We start from the raw sequence: 21270 nt of genomic DNA, 5'->3' as shown, positions 1-21270 counted from the left end.
GGATACTGATAAAGCAACCAAAACAACTAGTGTTGACATCAATGACAAAACATCAATGCAACACATAATCAATTCCTCCAAATGGCCAACCTATGACTCTCCTACTCAATTAATAATTGATCAATTGGGAAAATTTGACCAAAATTTGGATGATCTCCAAAATTATATGAGTCAAGAATACTCAAATAGTCAGGAAATTCCCTTGATTGAGGAATGAGGGGAACGATTCAAAATGATGTACATGGTGTGGAAGTATTGTGTAGAATTTATTATATATTTTATACCAATACTATGCCTATTCAAATTTGTGTCGAAGTTCTTGGTTATCCTCATCCTACTAGTCAACTTAGACATTTCATTCCTATGCCTACATCCTCGCCTAGTGTGCCTACATATACATCTTATATCATGACTACGTGTACACAAAATACCAATCCTACACATGTTATTAATGGGGTAAATCCTATTAATCAATACTCTTGCATACCTCCTTCTATAAGTCTTTCATTTATTTCCCAACCATCTCCTATGCCAACATATATTAATGTTCCCCCTCCTTACTCTCAACCTCCAGCTACCAACAACAACATTACTCCATCACTATCCAATTTGTCTATTTCTAATCCATCCATTAAATCCACTATCAATAACCTAGCTCAAAGTGTTTCATCCTTACAACAATTATTGGTTTCTCTAACCCACTCCAAATTCAATGTTCCCACCTATGATGTAGCAAGCCCACTATACAATGAAATTGTCTATGTGGTTGATCCTAAGAATGTGGGGATCCCTCAATTAGAGATTACAATGGAAAAGGTGACCCCTTGACTCATGTGAAGACATTTCAAACCTTGTGTAGTGATTTTCTCATTATCAAAGACTCATGGAAAAAATACTTACTTTAACCTTTAGAGACAAAGCTTTGCAATGGTATTGTTCTTTTCCTCCTTATTCTGTCACTTCTTTTCAACAATTGGCTAATGCTTTCATTCAACAATTTGAAAATAACATTGGTCCTAAAATTACTTTGACTAATTTGATTCATTGTAAGCAAGGAGTTAAAGAAAAAGTGAAAGATTTATTAGTAGATATAAACATTTGCATTCACAAATTACTTATCTTGTACCTATTCATTATGTTCAAATCATTTTCATTACTAATTTTCAAAAGGATAATAAAGTTAAGATTCTATTTTCTAAATATTTGACTTTCACGCAATTGTGTGCAGTGCTTAATAACTATTAGCTTCAAGTTATCCATTTTGAATCATCTTCTTCAATGGCTTTGGTTGATAATAATGTGAACACTCAACAATCATTTCAAAAATTCAACAAGCACAACAAATGTTTGATCAAGATAAATGATAACTCATCCAACAACATCAATACACAAGTGACAACCATAACACTAGGTGTGGCCCCTTTATCCAAATACTAAATAGAAAGGAATTAACTCCCCTTTTTGAATCATTTCATAGAATAATGTTGAGGTTGATGAAAGTTAATGTGTTGCAACTTCCTCCCATCAAACCTATAGATACCTCTAAGCATCTACCACCTTCCCTTGCAACAAAGTTTTTTGCCAATACCACTATCAAGTAGGTCATGATACTGCAAAGTGTTATAAGTTGAGGTATGAGATTCAACACCTTATTGATAACAATACTATATCCATAGATGGTGTGAAAGGTAATGGAAACAAATTTGTATCACTTCCTAATTAAAAACTTTGAATCTTCACCAATCATTTTCCTTCTCACTCTAATAATTTTGTTGAGTCTTAGCCACTTACATTGTGAACCTCTTTGAGAAACCTAAACCTAAACTAGAACTATGTAATAGCTTTGATCCTAATGAGACTATTGTTTCACTTGATAAGACATTGTACATTACTACAAAGATTAAAGACAAACTCTCAAGAGGGGTTCTCATTGATCCAATATGTATGGTGAGTTTTATTACTAAAGAACAACTTTTAACTCAATAATTGCATCAAGTTAAATATGATAAATATGATGTTATGGTTAAGGTGCATGATGGTTTCTCTTGTTTTACTATTGGTTCTATCACTCTTCTTGTTGAGGTTGGTACTAAAAACCTAGATGCTACCTTTATTATTATGCCTATATCATATCAATTTCGTGTGAAGTTGGGAAATTCTTGGCTCTCTTCCATGAAAGTTATTCCTTCTACAATCCATTAATGTTTGAAGTTAACTCATACGGAGCATATTATCATAATTATTCATATCCTTTTACAACCCATAGAAAAGTGTGTAAATTTCACCCTTGACTATATTTGACCTACAAAACCGAAACTTTTACAATCTTGAGATGATTCTCTTTTTAGATCTTCTAAAAAATAGAAAATTGAAATGAGATTAGCCTTAAGTAAACCTAACGATCCTTCACCTATGAATATTCCTCCTCCTTATCTTGGACTTGGGCTTCTTCCTATTCCTTCTATTCCTTCTCTATATGATGTTTTCCCACCTCCTACATCTTATAAAGGAAAACACATGACATCCTATATCTCTCAACCTTGTGCGGCTTCTCTCGTTCTTCCTCTTAAAACATAAAGAAATAATCCTAGGTTGATTGATCCTCAAACTTTACAATTCTCGAGTAAAACTAAAATAACTTGTAGTGCAAAATAATGTTGATGATGTCATGCCAAGGATCATGAACTTTCTTCCCAAACCAATTCCTCCTTGAAGATGCCAAATGTTTCCATAGTCCCATTTGTCTAACATTTATCTAACCCTAGAGAGGAAGTTCAACTCAAATCACCAAAGAAAAAAATATTTTAGAAAAAAAGATGGTTCAATTCTTTTTCATGTTAAATATCCTATTGTTATTGATTTGGATGGTGTTAATAAAGTTATTGATGTTAATAATGTTGATTCTAATGATTATGATGATATGTATGATCTTGTTGAGATTCATCATGAGATATCTTCACATTTTTCAAAAGTATTAACCATAGCTCCTAGTAAAAAAAAATGACACATCACTAGAGCATGGTCCTTGTTTGGAACTTGCAATAGAACCATATATTGTGCTCATTTTTTCCCTCTAGAATCTTTTCCACCATTCCTAAGTGATGATAAACAATATTTGGAGATAGATGATTTACTTGACTAGCTTCATCTATGTAGAAAATTCTTATGTGTGTTTGCTTGTATGTAATGTGCTTCCCAAGTGATGTGTTGCTTGAAATGTCTTAATATTATGTTAGTTTCTCTTTGGGTGACCCTTGTTAAGTTTTGTTGGTGTAAGGTGATAAGAGGACGAATCCATTGCGACATTCTTTTATATGTTGTATCAATGCTATGTTGTACATTTCCTCTTATCATAAATGTACCTTTATGTTGTCTACTTGGAGATGATGAAAAGAATTGAGAAATCTTTTTGGTCTCTTCCATGTTGACCTAAAAAGATATTTGTTTGTTAATATTATGTGTTCTTCTTCCTTTGTGCTCATTATTCCACTACCTTTTGGAGATGAGGTCAATCCATGTAATTATTCTTGATATACAAAGTGCATGCTGACCCCAACTAGTAAATCTCTTATGTGATTTTTCCTATATGTTTCATGACTGTTAGAGTGATCTTTTATTAGCTAATAATTATTTATTTAATTATTAGTCTATTATACTCTATGCTTAATCTAAACTTAGGAATCTTATAATTCTTTAGGGTTTTCACCTTTAGGGTTTCGAGTATCCTCTTATAAGGATTCTCTCTTTGTATTTTCATAACAACTGTAATTATTGAATTGCATTCTTGTTGCACAATCAATATGACTCCTCTTTTCTGGATCTCTGAACTCTGGCCTCCATAGCTTTTTTGCTTCTCTCCTTCTGTGACAGGTTTACATGCAGGTGATCTTTGGGAGCTGTAGAGTTGATTTTTCCTCAACTCTAATATGGTATATGTTAGAGTTATCTTTTATTAGCTAATAATTATTTATTTAATTATTAGTCTATTATACTCTATGCTTAAGCTAAATTTAGGAATCTTATAATTCTTTAGGGTTTTCTCCTTTAGGGTTTCAAGTATCCTTTTATAAGGATTCTCTCTTTGTATTTTCATAAAAACTATAATTATTTAATTGCATTCTTTTTGCACAATCAATATGACTCCTCTTTTCTGGATCTCTGAATTATGGCCTTCATAGCTTTTTTACTTCTCTCTTTCTATGACAAGTTTGTATGTAGGTGATCTTTGGGAGTTGTAGAGTTAATTTTTCCTCAACTCCTATATGGTAGCAGATCTCCAGATATGCATGCCTTTGTTCTCTTCATGAGAGATTTTGGGCCTTGTTCTTTAGATCTATGTATTCGGGGGTTTGTGCAATTATTTTTTTCCATTTCTAGGGGTAGCTGATTTTTTGGTACATTTTGGTGCCAAAATGACATCACGGTTGGATTCAGGAGGTTGATTCCATGAATTTTGATATAAAATTTGTCTATTTTCAGTGACAAGGGCATCTGGGGTATGATTTTTTATTGGCACATTTTTCGAGGCACAAAAATCCATACGACTATACCTGCAAATGCGTCAAAAAAAATTTGTCAAAAAAAAAGATAACTCTAACACCCCCCTTAAGATGAACTTAGGGAGTAGATAAAAAACAACTAAGGACTTAAAAAACATGTAAAAAATGCAGGAAAGCAACAATGGGTCCCGACAACTAGGCCTGATGAGGTACCCAAGTACAATAAAATCTTTGTAAAGTTGAGAAAAAGGAGAAAATCTTGTGGGAACAAAACTCCTCTTCAATGGTGTTCTTCATTATCTTCTTTTTGTTCCTATCTTCTGGAACACTCTTGTTTGGAGGCTTCTTAGTCCTTCACTTGAGCTTTCATCTCTTCTTGGAGAAGAGTTTTGTTCCCACAGGGTTTTCTCCTTTTTATCCACTTTACAGAGATTTTATTGTACTTGGGTACCTCATCAGGCCTAGTTGTCGAGACCCATTATTGCTTTCTTGCATTTTTTACATGTTTTTTTAGTCCTTAGTTGTTTTTTAGCTACTCCCTAAGTTCATCTTAATGGGGGTGTTAGAGTTATCTTTTAATAGCTAATAATTATTTATTTAATTGTTAGTCTATTATACTCTATGCTTAAACTAAACTTAGGAATCTTATAATTCTTTAGGGTTTTCTCCTTTAGGGTTTCAAGTATCCTTTTATAAGGATTCTCTCTTTGTATTTTCATAACAAGTGTAATTATTGAACTGCATTCTTGTTGCACAATCAATATGACTCCTCTTTTCTGGATCTCTGAATTTTGGCCTCCATAGCTTTTTTACTTCTCTCTTTCCGTGATAGGTTTGTATGCAGGTGATCTTTGGGAGTTGTAGAGTTGATTTTTCCTCAATTCCTATAGTATCAGAGCTCTAGATCTGCATGCCCCTATTCTCTTCATGAGATATTTTGGGCCTTGTTCTTCAGATCTGAGTATTTAAGGGTTTGTGCAGTTGCAGTTGATTTCGAACCTTGTTCTTCAAATCTTCCTTTGTTCCTATCTTCTAGAACACTCTTTTTTGGAGGCTTATTATTCCTTCACTTTAGCTTTCATCTCTTCTTGGAGAGGATTTTTATTCCCACAGGGTTTTCTCCTTTTTCTCCACTTTACAGAGATTTTATTCTACTTGGGTACCTCATCAAGCCTAGTTGCCAGGACCCATTCTTGCTTTCATGCATTTTTTTACATGTTTTTCCTCAACTCTAATAATGACCATTTCTCTTTAAATTGTCCTTTCTTGGGGGCATATAATTGTGGAAACATGCTTCTCTTTTGGATGTATCTTTTATCTTATGCAAGAAAACTCTGTTGATTTGAGAAGTAATCCAAACCATTGTTTTTGAGTTGTAAATCAAGATTAAATCAATAAAAGAAGCAAGTTAGCATCCAATATTTGTCTTAGATTCAATCTTTTATGTGGTGAGACTGTTCTTATATCGTAGTGTGGGAAATTATTTGATTAGAAGATAATCTAAATCTGATTTTATAGTCTTTAAGCTACATTATTGCATTTGGAATTCTTGTTATGTGTACAAGTTGGTAATTATTTGGAGACTTTGAGTTGCGTTTTGTTACCTACATTTAAGAGATTGATTTATGGTGCATGTTGAAGACTTTGACCTTCCCATATGTCATGACCTTGTTCTTACAATTCTCATAAGGAGTAACAAAATTCATTGAGCTTATGTAAACTTGTTGAAAACTAGTATCTTGTATGGTTATTCTTTAGTCTAATAAAGATTATACATTGACCATTATTTCTCCAACTAGTATTCCATGATTGATTACACTATAGTTATAAAGGGATTGTAGTCATGAATATTATAAAGGAGATACATTTGTTTTGAAAAAAGAGAATAGGATGGATGTAACACCTAGTGAATAGTTTAGTGCACATAGACCTACTTAAGTATTGGTTGTTTAAGTTAGCAATAAGAAGGGTGCCTCCCCTTTCTAAGAGAAGAGATTTAATCTCATAATACTATGGTTGATATAACCATTTTGTAATTAGTTATTTTATTACAAAATATTCACCCAATAGTTGTTGGTTACTCTATTGGGTATACAAACACATAACCAAGTGCTTCATGCTTTTGGTTAAAGTATACCAATATCTTATTGTTGGTAACTTATTTTGTTGTTGATCTACATCTCTTGTCAAGTCTTTACTCTGGCAGAACAATTGCACACGTGGTAGAAGGAGCCAAGGGATTATACATCATACTTTTGAGTTGTTACAAAAGCATAACTTTGATCTACTTTCTGCATGGACAAGGTCACCTCTTTAGTGTAAAAGGAGTTTTTTTCCTACCAACACAAGGTCTCTTTTACCAAGTGAAGCTTCTAGTGCTCATAGTGTTGAATATCCAAGCAACTAAGAGAGGGGGTGAATCAATTGACAATTAAAATCTTATTTAAACTTAATTCATAGAGCCAGAATACTTAGCAAAATTAATTAAGATAGATAAAGCATGAAAGCATATACACAAAATAACTCAAACACAATGAACACTAGGATTTACATTGAAAACCCAAGAAGGGGAAAACCACAAAGAATGATAATTCTCACTATGAAAACATCGGTTAAGGTGATTTTTACAAAGGATGGCTCACTGCCAAAATGATCATTGTAGGAGGGCTCACTACCCAAAAAGACTCACTACCAAAGGGCTCACTGCCCATAAAGGCTCACTACTGAAGAAAGTTCAAGATAGAAAAGAAAATCCATTACTAAAACACAATATGCACTACTAGAAGTACTTTCGATAACTATCTACAACATACTTCACAAAAATAGTTGGATTCTTTCAATCTCACATGTCTTTTGCACAATTATCCATTCACAAAAATGCCACACTAACTCATCCACATCATCCACATACATATAATGTCTCCAGAAAAAAATGATCTTCCAAGTTGGCCAAGATAGAGATCTAAAATAGGTCACTACTAAACATTCTAGTGGTATGAGGAATGAGAAGTAGACCACATCACAATGTTCCTCATCTAACATATCAACACGTTACATGCATCATCAATACCAGACCCAAAACATAAATATCGTTATACAACCACACGCAATATAAAAACCTCAACATCTAGATCAAGCTAGACCTAAAAATAGCACTAAGTAACATCAACAACACATCTTCTGAAAAACCAAATCTTTTGGGAAATCACCAAATGACCATTGACATCACATACATACCAAACTTCCATTATTGCTCAATATATAACATCTAGACCTAACTGGACCATAGGATTTGCTATCAACAATCTCCCCCTTTATCATTGATGGAAACATCCATCAAGATGAATAAGCATATCAACACACATCATACTCTCTCGACTATATCTCTCTCCCCATTTGACAACAATGACAAAGATAGGAAAAATGCCTCCTATGAAACTCACTCTTACCCCCCCTAAGAGGAAGCACACAAGCATCAGTCTAGAAAAGAATATGCAAGATACTCGCTAAACCAATGCATATCCAAATGCACATTAGTTCAAAATGGAAAGGGGTAAAACTCCTAACTTCTGCTGAAGATACTCAAAAGAAAATTTACATAATGCCTTACTGAAAAATATTTGCAATCTTCTCCTTTGTAGGTACATATTCAATTCTTACTTCATTTTCCAACACTTTTTCCCTCAAGAAGTGGTACGGACTGGATATGTACTTTGTTTTGGAATGATATACCAGATTCTTTGAAATGTTTATTGTACTACTATTGTCACACGTGATTGAGATAGGGTCATCAAACTTTACACCAATGTCTTTCAAATTTTGTTTCATCCATAAAATTTGTGTGCAACATGAAGATGTTGCAATATATTCTACTTTAGTTGTAGATAGAGACACATAATCCCACTTCTTACTCAATGGAGCAACTAATTGAGAGCCAAGAAAGAATGCTCCACCACTTGTATTTTTCCTATCATCAACACTTTTGGCCTTGTTGGTTCCCAACAACAGATCCTAAATCCTAGATAAATAGCCACTGACTCATAAACAGGTCTAGGATTGGGTTTGGCCAATGAACAAGATTCAACACAAAGGTTGCAATCTTCTTCTCTTCAGGCTCTGCAAGACTTAGGTGGGTATCCCTATAGCAATGTTACACAAATACATTTGGCCTAAAATTTCGACGTAGGTTTCTGACGGAGAAGGTATATTGTGATCAAATTTGATTTTTTTTTGAAAAAATGCTCGATTTCATCGGAATTCTGACGATAATGCAACATTTGGTTTCAACGGAGAAGGAATTGGCAATGAAATTTGGGTTTTTTTAGAAAAATTTCCCGCGTTCGTCGAAATTCTGATGACCATGTGCATTACTTCAAAAAAAAAAAAGACCCAGTCATTTCATAAATCCCGCCTCTTCGTCCCATCGACCTCTGCCATTACAAAATCTTGCCTCTTTGTCCCATTGACCTCTGCCATTACAAAATCCCGCCTCTTCATCCCACCTCTACCATTACAAAATGTCGCCTCTGTAGGGAACCACCCGTGGAATGAAGTGGTGTTGCAGGAGTAGCTATACCAGGATACCAGGCGACGGGAAACTTTCCAACTTCATGGTAGGAATTTTGTTATGTTTTTGTGTTTGCCATCTGTTTAGGGGCATTTTCAAGTCTGGGCATTATTTAATGTAATAAGGGCATGTTTTGGGCCCATTTGTAAGTTGTTTGGCATTTTTTTAGGGGTGTATGGGTTTAGGATTTAAACAGCAAGGCTTTCTATAGTTCCCGACCCGCAGTGGGATCAGACACTTCTTATTCCCACCCCAGCTCACCCAATCCATTACTTTCCCGCCTGCCCGACCCAGATCATAGCATTTCGAGATGGGATCAATCGTAGCTCCATCCCCTCCCTTGTGTTTTCTACTCATTACTGGTAGCCCTTCCCCCCTCCCTTTCTTTCCCCCCCATCTCTAATCGGTGGGCATAGAGGGGAGTTGATGTCGCTGATTAAGCCATTGATCCGACACTAGCATATCCCATCCGGAACCACCTAACAAGTAGAAGATTCATCTCCATACCCGGTCGAGAGACTAAATCCTTGTTTATAAGTATATAATGTTCAAACCAACATTACAAAACTGTTTCCCGGTCCGGTGTTTGGAGAACAGTTAAGTAACTATTTGTTTTTTGCTTCTTATTCCCTCCAAATTGATTGGGGACATGGGTTGGAGGAATTGAATAGTTGAGTAAATATGCCTCTTGCTCGCGTGTCTACCATGTGAAGTGGCCTGAATGTGGTGGAGTGTGGGCAGGAAGAATGTACATTATCATTCTCATGGTCATTTGCAGGAATGGGTTGTGGGTAGAAGAAGCACGCACCTGGTAGGGTAGCATCTCTATGTGCTTGTCATGAGAGTGCGTATGAATGGGAGTTGTGTGGGAATGAGTTCAGGATTGGAGATTGAAGTTTGATAGATTGCAGAGTTGTTGTGTCGGTCTAAATTTTCTACTCAACAACACCATGTCATCCCAATAGGTTCCCCTATTCATTTTCCCTCACATCTCATTGTGTGTTTCAGTCCTCTTAAAGCCTCCCCATCAAGTGGTTCCTCCCATGTTGATTCCAGCGAAAGAATTCAGATCGATTACGCGCTCAAGAAGTCATGGGTGGGGGTCTAGTAAGTCAAGAAGTTATTGTTGGGCCATCCCCTAATGAACACGAAGGAGGGAGGCAAACATAGGTTCCCTGTGGGTTTAATCACTGCAGGATGTAGGAATGGTTTAATCACTGCAGGAAAAAGGTAGGGTATAATCAGCAAATTCATTGTTATACATGTTCAAATATTTAGATTCAAAGTTTATTATAGATTTATCAGATTAATTGCCAATAGAAGAGATGGTGAGAGGTTTCTGTAATATGATATGATTGATTTAAAAGAATAATTTCTTACAAGACCTAAACCATTGAACAATCCTACACTCATGTATTTATTAAACACTGCATTTTAAATAATGAACAATATAGTTAGCCTAAAACATATTAACACTACTTTCCATATTTAAAATATATCCTAATTAAGGAGAGGGATGACCTAAACCTGCGTGATCGAGTACCATTATGTAAAATATATCCTAATTATGGATGCTAGTATATATGGTTGTGACAGAAAATCCCTGCTGCAAAACCGTGAGAGCACTGTGTAGTGACCGAGTGCTATTTTTTGTCAGTATTTTGGAAGGGAGCATAAGTGTACCATTAGGAAGGTGGTATAAAATGGAAGCTGAGAGGTATAAGGTTATGAGGTGTGGGTTAGGATAAGATAGGGAGGTAAGTGATGAAGGATGTAATGGTGAAAGAGTAAGTTAGGATATGTTAGGGGTTTGGAAGGTAGGGAAGTGAATGGGGGGAGATAAAAGGATGTGAAGGATGGAATGGGGTTAGGTAGGTGAAGTAAAAGTAAGTGTGTATGAGGTTAAGGTTTAGGATAGGATGTAGGAAAGTGGAGGAGGTTAAGATAGGGGATATGGAAGGTAGATGGAAGGTAATAATGATAGGAAGTGAGGTGTGGGTTAGAAAATAGGGTGTAGGAAATGGAAGGAAGGGTCATATCACTTTGAGAGTTTTCACCAAGATGAGTAGCCCGAGTATGGACCTCAAATCTTACAAGCTATGAGGATCCACTTGTAGTAGAGGAGCATATACTTTCATCTTAGGAGCTTATTAGGAGTTCACCTTGAATTTGGGAAATACACATAGAGGAGATAGAATATTGATCAATACACATTACCTAGCCTCATCATGCATAAATACAAGAGGTATAGACTATAGCAAGCACATATCATGAGCCAAAGGATCATATTTGAGAGTTGCTTCATCTCCAATCCTCTACATTTTTAAGATCCACAAATGGGGTTGAGGATAAGTCTTGGTTACTTAGCTTGGACTTATGCTTTGGGTTGCATCTATATGTGAGCAACTTAAAGGCATAATTTTCAATGCAATTTTTGAGAGGACTTGATTCCACCTTGTGGTACTGGGAGGATAAAATGCACCAACTCACATTGGAAACCCTCTCCATATACCATTTTGGAGTGCTTCAAAGTGTGTTCTATTTCAAAATATTTTTGACAAAGATGCATAGATGAGTTTCACAATTTACATAATAAGGTTTCATAGTGGCTCAACATGAGAGTTAGTTTTTGGAGTTCTTGTCGTTTGTAGATTACATTCAAGACAAGTTACTTGTCAATTATTTCATTAGGGGTGGAAAGCCCAAAATTTCAGTTTTCCTACACATGGCCAATCCAAATGACTTTAGGGTTGCTATGGCAAAGTCTCTTATGGAAAAGGAGGTACATGGGAGGACACAAGAAGAATGAGAGAAGTTTGTAACCAGCTATGGCAAAGCCTCTCATTTTAGGTATGAGAGACTATAGGCCTATCAAGCTAGGCCTTTTATGACTCAACAACCTTTTAGGGGAGAATCTAGTGTTTTTAGTAATTACGATCTTCTAATTATGGTGGGGCCTAGCCAACATAGGGTTATATGAGAGGCACATGTTATGTATATGTTAGTATCAGACAGAGAGTGCCCACAAGGTTTTAGAGTAGGTGGACACCATCCTAGGATGTCAAAGTAGATAGTTGATATGTGGGTCTTTACCCTCCCAATCACTCAACATATACCACCATGGGTCTTTACCCTCCCAAACACACAAAGGTCAAAGGAAGATTCACTACTGCAACACTCACTTTTTGTGATAGTATCAAGCACTTAGGATAGTCACTCCTTTCATGGCCATTCTTCTTCATACAACACTCTCTAACATTAATTATGATGATAGTGTACCTCCTTAAACCTTTACAGTTGGAAATGATTTGTTTGACATGTTGGAAATGCTTTGTTTGACATATTTGGAAAATGTGGAAGTATAGACAAAGGGCATGAACTATTTGGTCAGATGCCTCAAAGAAATGTGGTCTAATGAAATGCTATGATTGCAGGATATGCACAAACAATGTTTGTTGAAATGGATTTACAAAATTCGAATGAAATCTGATCAATGGGTATAAAGTCAGACCCTACAATGGCCAGCAGACTTTACCCTCTACAACCTTTGCTAGCATTCTTCCAGTCTGTATGAAAATGAGAGCTTTGGAGTAGGGTACGAACATCAATCATAGAGATGTTGTAGCGCAACTTCCCAAGTAGACATGTATGCAAAATGTGTAAACTTAGACAAGGCACATGAACTGTTTGACATAACGCCTCAAAGATAATCATTCTCCTGGAATGCATTTTTCAATCTCCATTAAGATTCGACTATCTTCACTTAATAAGGGAATGAACTATAAGAAGTCTATTTGTTCCTACATGTTTCAATCCTCTTAAAAGAACATTGATTCAATCTTAATGAGTTTATAATTAGTGAGAGATTCTCTTCTATAATTAGTGAGAGATTCTCCTCTATGGCATTTGATAGAATTATTTTAGCTTCTTATTTTCTTGATTAAGTTGGTCTTTTCACTTTTAGCTAGCTAAATTTTTCAAGAATTTTATCTCTAGATTTAATATTTATTTTCTTGCATGTATCTATTAATTTTGAGATAACAGATCTTCCCTTCATGAATTGATCCTAGTTTATCCCTTTAACCCTGATTAATTTATTTAGAGTGTTTAGTTCCATTTTAATCCTTTCTTTTAAAATTAAATATTATTAAAAAATTGTATTATTGTTCCAAATTTTACGGAGCACGCAGCTTGGTACTTCTTACTTTTAGAAGCTCACTCCTCTAATGTTTGATAAGATAGATATGAATGATTGACCTTAAACTACATGTTTTTAAAGATGAAGGTGCATTCAGGGTTTAGATGATCTTCCATGACCAAGTCAAAGGAAAGTGATATAAACCTATTTTAAAAATTATATTATCATTATACTCAAGCCATTTGGAAAATATAAAAAAATATATCCAATCTCTTAACTATTTTTCTCAAACCTAGCATTTTGTTTGCCCATGTGAGTGCTCCATTCCTAGAACTAATAAATAAAGAGTGTATTCATGTAGATAAATGAATTAAAATCAATTTGTGATAATAAACATTCACATAGCATGTATAATTAATTTATTTATGATGGACTTTTAAATGTAATAAATTATCTCCTATAGTTATCTCCCAAAGATGGGGCAATTAGGTCCATATATGATGAAAATCAAAATAAATAGTTTGAAGATAATATTAGTTACCTAGAGGATATTCCACTTGATTATTTGGTATATCATAACTATTTTGAAAAAAAATTGAAACCATTAGAGGTACCTTTTGCTTCTGTAGATGAGTCATTCATTCATGTTGAAGTTGTGATAGCCTATTTGCCTCTTTATAGACAACAAATTATCCATACAAATTATCATATACTTGTAACCTCCATCCCAAACCACCTATTTGACTCTTCTTCCTTTGTGTACCTCTTTTATTCTTCCATTACCTCTTTGCTTACCTAAATTCAATCCAAAACATAGTGTATATGGCATCAAAAAAATTCCATATTTGATTAATATTATCCACAACATATCGAAAAGACAAATACCACACTTACTGTGTCATCAACCAAAAATAATTTAGTTACATATTCAAAGAGTTCAATAATGGAGAAACATCTGTGCGGTGCTCTACAAATGTCCTCGAAGGTTCAAGAAATACTTATCCTCTATTGGTCCAAACTTTAAATCACTTTCCATGCATGAAAATAATTGCAACCATACACAATTTCCAACCCAGTAGATTCTCTCAAACTAGTTTACTATCTTAACATAGGGTCAAGGAAAAGTGGGCCAAAATAGGAATCCAAGTGTCTTAAAAGCCTTCAAGACCATAATGATGAGGATTGAATTTCTTTCTTTAGTGGTATCTTTCTCTAGATTAATTAGTTGGGGATTCTATTAGGACCTTTTCCTAATTAAAAATATATATAAAGATTGCATCCCTAAATATTGCATTCATAATAGAATAATTTTCTGCAATATTGAGACTAAATTCATAATATATTTATAGTGATGAATAAAGAAATATTTAAGATTCTCAAAAATTTGATGTTTTCTTTCTCCCAACCGTCATTGGATATTGGCTGTCAAATAGTTCATGTGCCTTATCTAAGCTTACACATTTTGCATGCATGTGTACCTAGGCAGTTGCACTACAACATATATACTCACTAATCACATTTGGTTGGAAGTTTCTAAATCCATTTCAAACACATTTTGTGCATATCTTGCAATCATAGCATTCCATTAGATCGTGTTTCTTTGATGCATCTAACCAAATAGTTCATGCACTTTCATGTCTATACTTCCACATTTTCCAAACATGTCAAACAGAGCATTTCCAACCGTAAGCATCTGATATTAATTTCCCTTACCTTCTGCTTTGATGGAAGCCCATACTTTGTTCCAAAGCTCCCATTTTGGCATAAGTAGAGAGTACGTTGGCAAATAAAACTGATTAAAATGGAAATCTATTTGTTGCATTGACTGCATTGTGAGGACGCTTATATCTTTCATTGACAGCATAAAGTAGGAAAGGAAATGAGAATATCTCCTCGGGGAAGTATTCTATGACAGCTGCGAGGTAGATGAGAGTTTCTTATGCCATTTTATTTGTTCTATGTAGTCAAATGTAGGAACACTGTTTGAATTCAAATGCTAACAGCAATTGTCTTTTTAACGGAAATGAACGGGAAGGGACATCAAGGGAAGGAATGGGCACACAACACACCTAAGCAGTCAATGCTTAGTGTGTGTTGTTTAAGGCTGTCCCCTTAAGACATCATAATTGATTGGCTCATCACTCCTAAGACCTTCAAAATTCTTTAATGGCTTCATTGAGTCCTTTGGTCTTCCAAATGCACCTGCACCAACTTGAATTCTCATTCAATGCTTGATTGCCTGTTCACTTGGAATTAAATTGATTTTAAAATTAAGAGATCACTTGACTTGTAGGTAGACCCCTTCAAATGACAGGGTAGGCTTCCTTTTATACCTAACATATGTCTTGAAAGAATTTTATCCCGATGGCTTTAAATTAAAGTACTTTCTCTTCTATCTCGTATTGGTGGAGCAGAGGTTGCATTGCATCATCCTAGGATACATATTTCCGCAGATACAACACAAGTTAAATGTATCCCAGGTCGATGCAAAGCAACCTCTGCTCGAGAGATCACCAAAAAATAGAGAAAGAACTTTAATTTAATGCCATCAAGATAAAAGTCTTTAATCAAGATAGATAAATGGTATACAACTGTATCTATTTGGAATGCATTACCCAAACACCGCAATCGATCAGTCGCCTTTGAAAAGAAAGTGGTATGTGTAAAGCGGAAAAATCGAACCCTAGTTGTTCTCCCCTCCCCAACTCCAAGGAGAGAGAAGGGAGAGTCACTAGGGTTGATGGTTTTCACTTAGGAGAGACTTTACATTCAAAAGAGGGGTTGAAACCCACAAGATCCAATCCCACGCAATGCAAGATTGGATTCTAAATGAGTTTCAAGGGTTGTGACATCAAGGATACCCTCTTTTGTAAAGAATGTAGATAGAATGATTGAACTAAGAATGCATGTAAAGTAGGAAAGATTCACTTGTAAACAGAGATAGGGACATGGGATGAAGCTGCGGACCTGGAATTAGCAGTAAAATGTCGAGACAGTGTTTTTCTGCAAATTTGAGTGAACGTTGATGGGACGATGGCGCCCGGCGTGAACACGGTCCTCCGAAAAATCTGCGAAACGAAGGGGGATCTGTTCGTCTCTGCACAAGGATTCCAGATCTTCAATTACAGCCACGTACCTGCAACCTACACACAGAAAAGAGAGGACGATTGGGGGGTTAGGGATTAGGGGTTTGCCTTTAGGTCAAACCCCGGTTTTGGAATTAACCAAGAAATGAGAATGTTGTAAATGTAAATGTTTGTAATGTAAACAAGTACTGATACCTTGTTGTAAGAATGTTTGTATTCTTACATGCGAAGGTGTAATGTATGTAGTATGTTGTATGTTGTATGTTGTATGTGATCTCCTCTTCAATGGGTGAATCCTTGTCTTGAATGCAACACCTAGCCTTGAATGGAGACTTAGAATGCTCAATTGCTTGAAGGAATGCTTGAATGCTTGAATGTTTGAATGTTTGAATATCACTTCCGCCTTTTGCACACATATGTCTTCCTCTCTTTTTTGGAAGATGAAATGTAGTTTATATACTTGTCAATTAGGGCTGATAGACTAATTTTTCTGACCTTAGGCCGACCAGGAAACATTATTTCCCGAATTGCAAACTTAAAGACCCGATGCCCAAAAGAGGTCGGGCCCAAAATAGGGCCAGGGACCAGGGCACTGGGCGCCATGGTCCTGGGGGACCAGGGCACTGGGCACCATGGTCCTGAAGGACCAGGGCGCTGGGCGCCATGGTCCCACCTCCCGAGACAGCAGGGTGCAAGGAGGGATCATGCCAAGGTGCAGAAAAATGCAGTTTTTGGTGTTGTAAACAGGTTTCGGGGTCTCCCTTCAAGTTCAACATTGCGCCGCCATCGTGAAGACCCAAATGCAGTCAAAATTGCAAGTGTCACAATTTTAGGATGCTACATTTAGCCCCCACTTTAGCGGGAGTATAAGCGTATGCTCATACTTGCGGTAAAGTACGAGGAAACAACATTGAAAAAAAAACTTTCACCACATCAAGGAGGCAAGATACACCAAGCCCCCAGTGGACTAAGGATCTTACGAATTTGATTGACAAAGTAAAAGGGAAGATCATGAGGGAGAACCATGACTATCAGTAGTAAGGTTCCCTCACTATGAGTCATGTAAGAAAGATATCAAAAATTTTCAAGGCAAAGCTAAATTTGTCAAGAAATTTTCAAGTATCTTGAAAAGATATGAACGGGATGTATGCCCCCCTACGTTAAAGCGATCGCACACGCCTCACCGGGGGTGATTGCTTTAAGGTAGTGATACATATAAGAAATGAGAAAGGAGCACGTTATCACAAGGATTTAGCCCCCAAGTGTGAGATAAGCCCAAGGATAATAGACACAAAACACAAAGCACAAGGTGACTTCGCGTTCCTTGGGGTCAGTATGTTGTATGATAATTCATGTATATCATATGTATGTATACATAATTGTTCTTCATTCCCCAATCAAGGAAGGTCACCTAGAAGAAGGGAACACATGTGTCTTTTGATTCAACATGAGAGAGACCAAAAGAGATCTCAATGCTTTGCATCATCCTCAAGTAGACAACACTAAGGACAACAAAATAGAAGAATGAGAATAACACATCGAAGAAGTAACAAAAGAGGTCAAGAGAGGAGGAGAGAGTCTGCTATGCTAATGAAACTAGTCTAGCACGTCATCTACCCCCCGATCTTGCTGATCAATATTTCGGGAAGGAAGGAAACACGCTAGAGGAGGAACATCCAACACGGCAGATGGAGCTATCACAAGATCCAAACAAGGGCTATGTTCATGTTCCGAGCCACGTTGTTCTTGTTCACGAGCTAGGATAAGTGCTTTAGAAAATTCATTAGATAAATGGTTACCAACATCAACATATTCATATTCACTATCAGAATGAAGAGGAGTAACATTTTCATCATGAATAACATTTTCATCTATATCATCATCAAGATTTATAAAAATAGGATCTTTAACTCGCACAGGATCAAGACCATCATGCATCTTATGTTTAGGAGATTTCGGCTCAATCGTCGGCTGAGGAGAAAATGGAATAATACTGGCTGAAGGTGTTTTTGGGGATTGCAAAGTTTGAGAAGTAGTTGCCTGAGCTCTAAGACGACGCTTTCATCGACATTCATGTGCAGAACAATTTCGTCTAGTCTTAGTAGGAAGTTGGGAAGATTGAGGAGGAGGAATGTTCTCATCCTTTTCACTTGGGTGTTTAGGTTGTGGTCTCTTAGGTTGAATAATAGGAGAAGAGGAAGGTCTCTTCTCTCCATAAGAGGAAGGAGGAGGAACTGCTCCATATAAGGGAGGAATATTTGGTTTAGGAAGGAGACCAAGTCCATCATGACGAGGAGGGATAGGTCTACTTTTAGGAAGTTTATTAGTCATAGGCATAGTCACATTCATAGGGATGGGTTGGGAATCTTCTTGAGGAAAGACATTAGTTTAATCTTTCAAAGGAAGAACTTCCTTCTCAAGAATGATAGGAATATCAAGTTTGGGTGTTCTAGGTTCACTTAGAGATAGGATCATATCTTTTTTCCACTTTTGATAAGATTTAAAAAGATGATCACTTCGCGGAGGATGAGATTGGAATTGTTTAGGCCAAAAGTAATCAATAGGAACGCTAGAAGTTCTTTTAGCCGGTTTAAAGAGGCTATGATTGACAGTAACAACTTCACCATTATGGAGAAATTTCAAACACTTGTGAATAGGAGAAGAAATAGCTTTCATGGAAGATAGCCAAGGATAGCCTAGCTTCACACGAAATTGTTCGGACGATGGAATAATAGCAAAGTCCACATCAAGGGATTTGTTATGGACCTCAATAGGTAATGTAATAGAAGCAACTGCAGGAGAAGAAAATGCATCAAATAATTTCACAACCACATTTGTTTCATCATAGATCACTTGATTCAATTGCAAAGTAAAAAGAAATTCTTCAGTAATGATATTAACCATACAAGAAGGATCAATAAGCACTCCACGGCAAGGTGTATTCTTGACTTTTGCAACTATATATAAAGGACCATCAGGTGCCCTGATAGTTTCACTAGAATCAAAGGTGATGGAAGGTTCTTTAGGGATTTTCTGCTGCTCTACAAAGTTAATCACATTCGAAGTCATGGACACAAGATCATCAGGTGAGACAGAGGAATCAGTAGTATCAATCGCATTAGAGGTATGAGAAGGCAATGGATCAGTAAAAATCTTAAGATTTTTGTTAGGAGCAGCTACAGATGTGTTGCCTTTATTATTCACACCAGAAACAGAGATAGTATTATTATCAATCAAATCTTGAATTTTACCCTTTAAAGCAAAACATTTTTCAATATCATGCCCAGGTTGACGATGAAATTGACAAAAAGATTTGTTATCAAAATAGGGTGAGTTAATCTTTGCAGGATCTATTTGCTTTATAGGAGGGAGAGTAAGCACATTTTGTTCCAATAACTTATTCATAATACTATGCAATGATTCATTCAAAGGAGTAAACTTTCTTTCTTTCTTGAAAAACTTAGAAATAGGAGGCACACCTGATGTTGCATTCACATTGTTGTTGATGATGTTTTCATTGAATTTAATTGACTCTCTGTTCAGTTTAAACTTCCCAACTGGTTGTTGACTACTATCACCCTTATCACTCGGAGCCATAGGATTTGCTTGTTCCATTTGACTCACAGTCAGTTGATAATTGTGAAGAGTTGCGCACAACTATTGGAAAGAAGTAAACTCAGAAAACAGAAGTTTTTCTCTAATATCTTTTTGTAAATTAGAAACAAAGATTCTTTGAATATCATTGTCAGGTACTGGAAAAGAAATTTGAGCATACAAATGCTTATATCTACCAATGAAATCAGTCACTTTTTCTTTAACACCTTGTTTACAATGCATTAAATCAATCAAAGTAACTTTAGGACTTATATTGTTTTGAAATTGTTGAATAAAAGCATTTGCAAGTTGTTCAAAAGAAGTAATAGAATAAGAAGGCAACGAGAACTACCATTGTAGGGCTTTATCTCTTAATGTTCCAGTAAACAGTTTTGCAAGCAACCTTTGGTCATAAGCAAAATCAGTACATATTGTTTGAAAGGTCTTAACATGTGTTAGAGGGTCACCCTTACCATTATAAAGCTCCAAATGCGGAATTTCAACATGTTTAGGGGGGATAGCTCGAACAATGTCAAGAGAAAGTGGGCTCGCGACATCAAATGTGGGCACACTAAACTTAGATTGATTCATAGAGGCAATTTGTTGCTGCAAAGAAGAGACAGTTTGTGCAAGATTGTTAATGGTCGCTTCAGTCGGAGAGTTCATATTAGATGTGTTAGATTGTGATGGAGGTATTATGTTATTGAAAGAAGGTATTGATTGAGAGTAAGGTGGTGGGACACTATGATAGTTAGTCATAGGAGATGATTGGAAAGGAGGAACACTACAAGGAGGAATGGAATGGTTAAATGAATTGCCCCCTTGTGTCATGTTCATTTGCGGAGATATAATAGGAACACTTATTGAAGGAATGAATGAAGAAGTTGGATTGAATGAAGGAAGAGGGTTGATTGAAGAAGAGGGATTGCCCCCATGACTAGTGATGATAGGTGGAATGTCTTGTATTGAAGTAGTCATTATGTTTGATGTAAAAGTAGGTATACTAGCAATAGAAGTTGTCAAAGGGGTAGAATGATTAACTTGAGTAGGAGGTTGTGTATAACCTAAAGTTTCAGCACAACTCTTCATAGGCATCACATTCGAATCCACAATGTGTGCAATACCACGCAAAATATCAATTCCATTCTTATCAATTTGAACCATACATTTTAGACCCTCAATTAATGAAAGAGCTTCACTATCGGGGTATTCTTGAGACATCCATTGTCGAAAATCATCAAATTGGTTATCCAATTTCGAAAGTTGTTCTATAGAAACCTCATGGAGAGCTTCTTCATCATTAAGAGGATTAGAGGAATTACCCATGTCCTCGTTAAAAAGGCCATTCAAATTAGGTTCCATCTCCTCAGTAATTAAACCTTGGAA

Source organism: Cryptomeria japonica, chromosome 11 (genome assembly GCF_030272615.1).
Source record: "Cryptomeria japonica chromosome 11, Sugi_1.0, whole genome shotgun sequence".
NCBI lineage: Eukaryota > Viridiplantae > Streptophyta > Pinopsida > Cupressales > Cupressaceae > Cryptomeria > Cryptomeria japonica.
Note: the sequence above shows the minus strand (reverse complement) of the source record.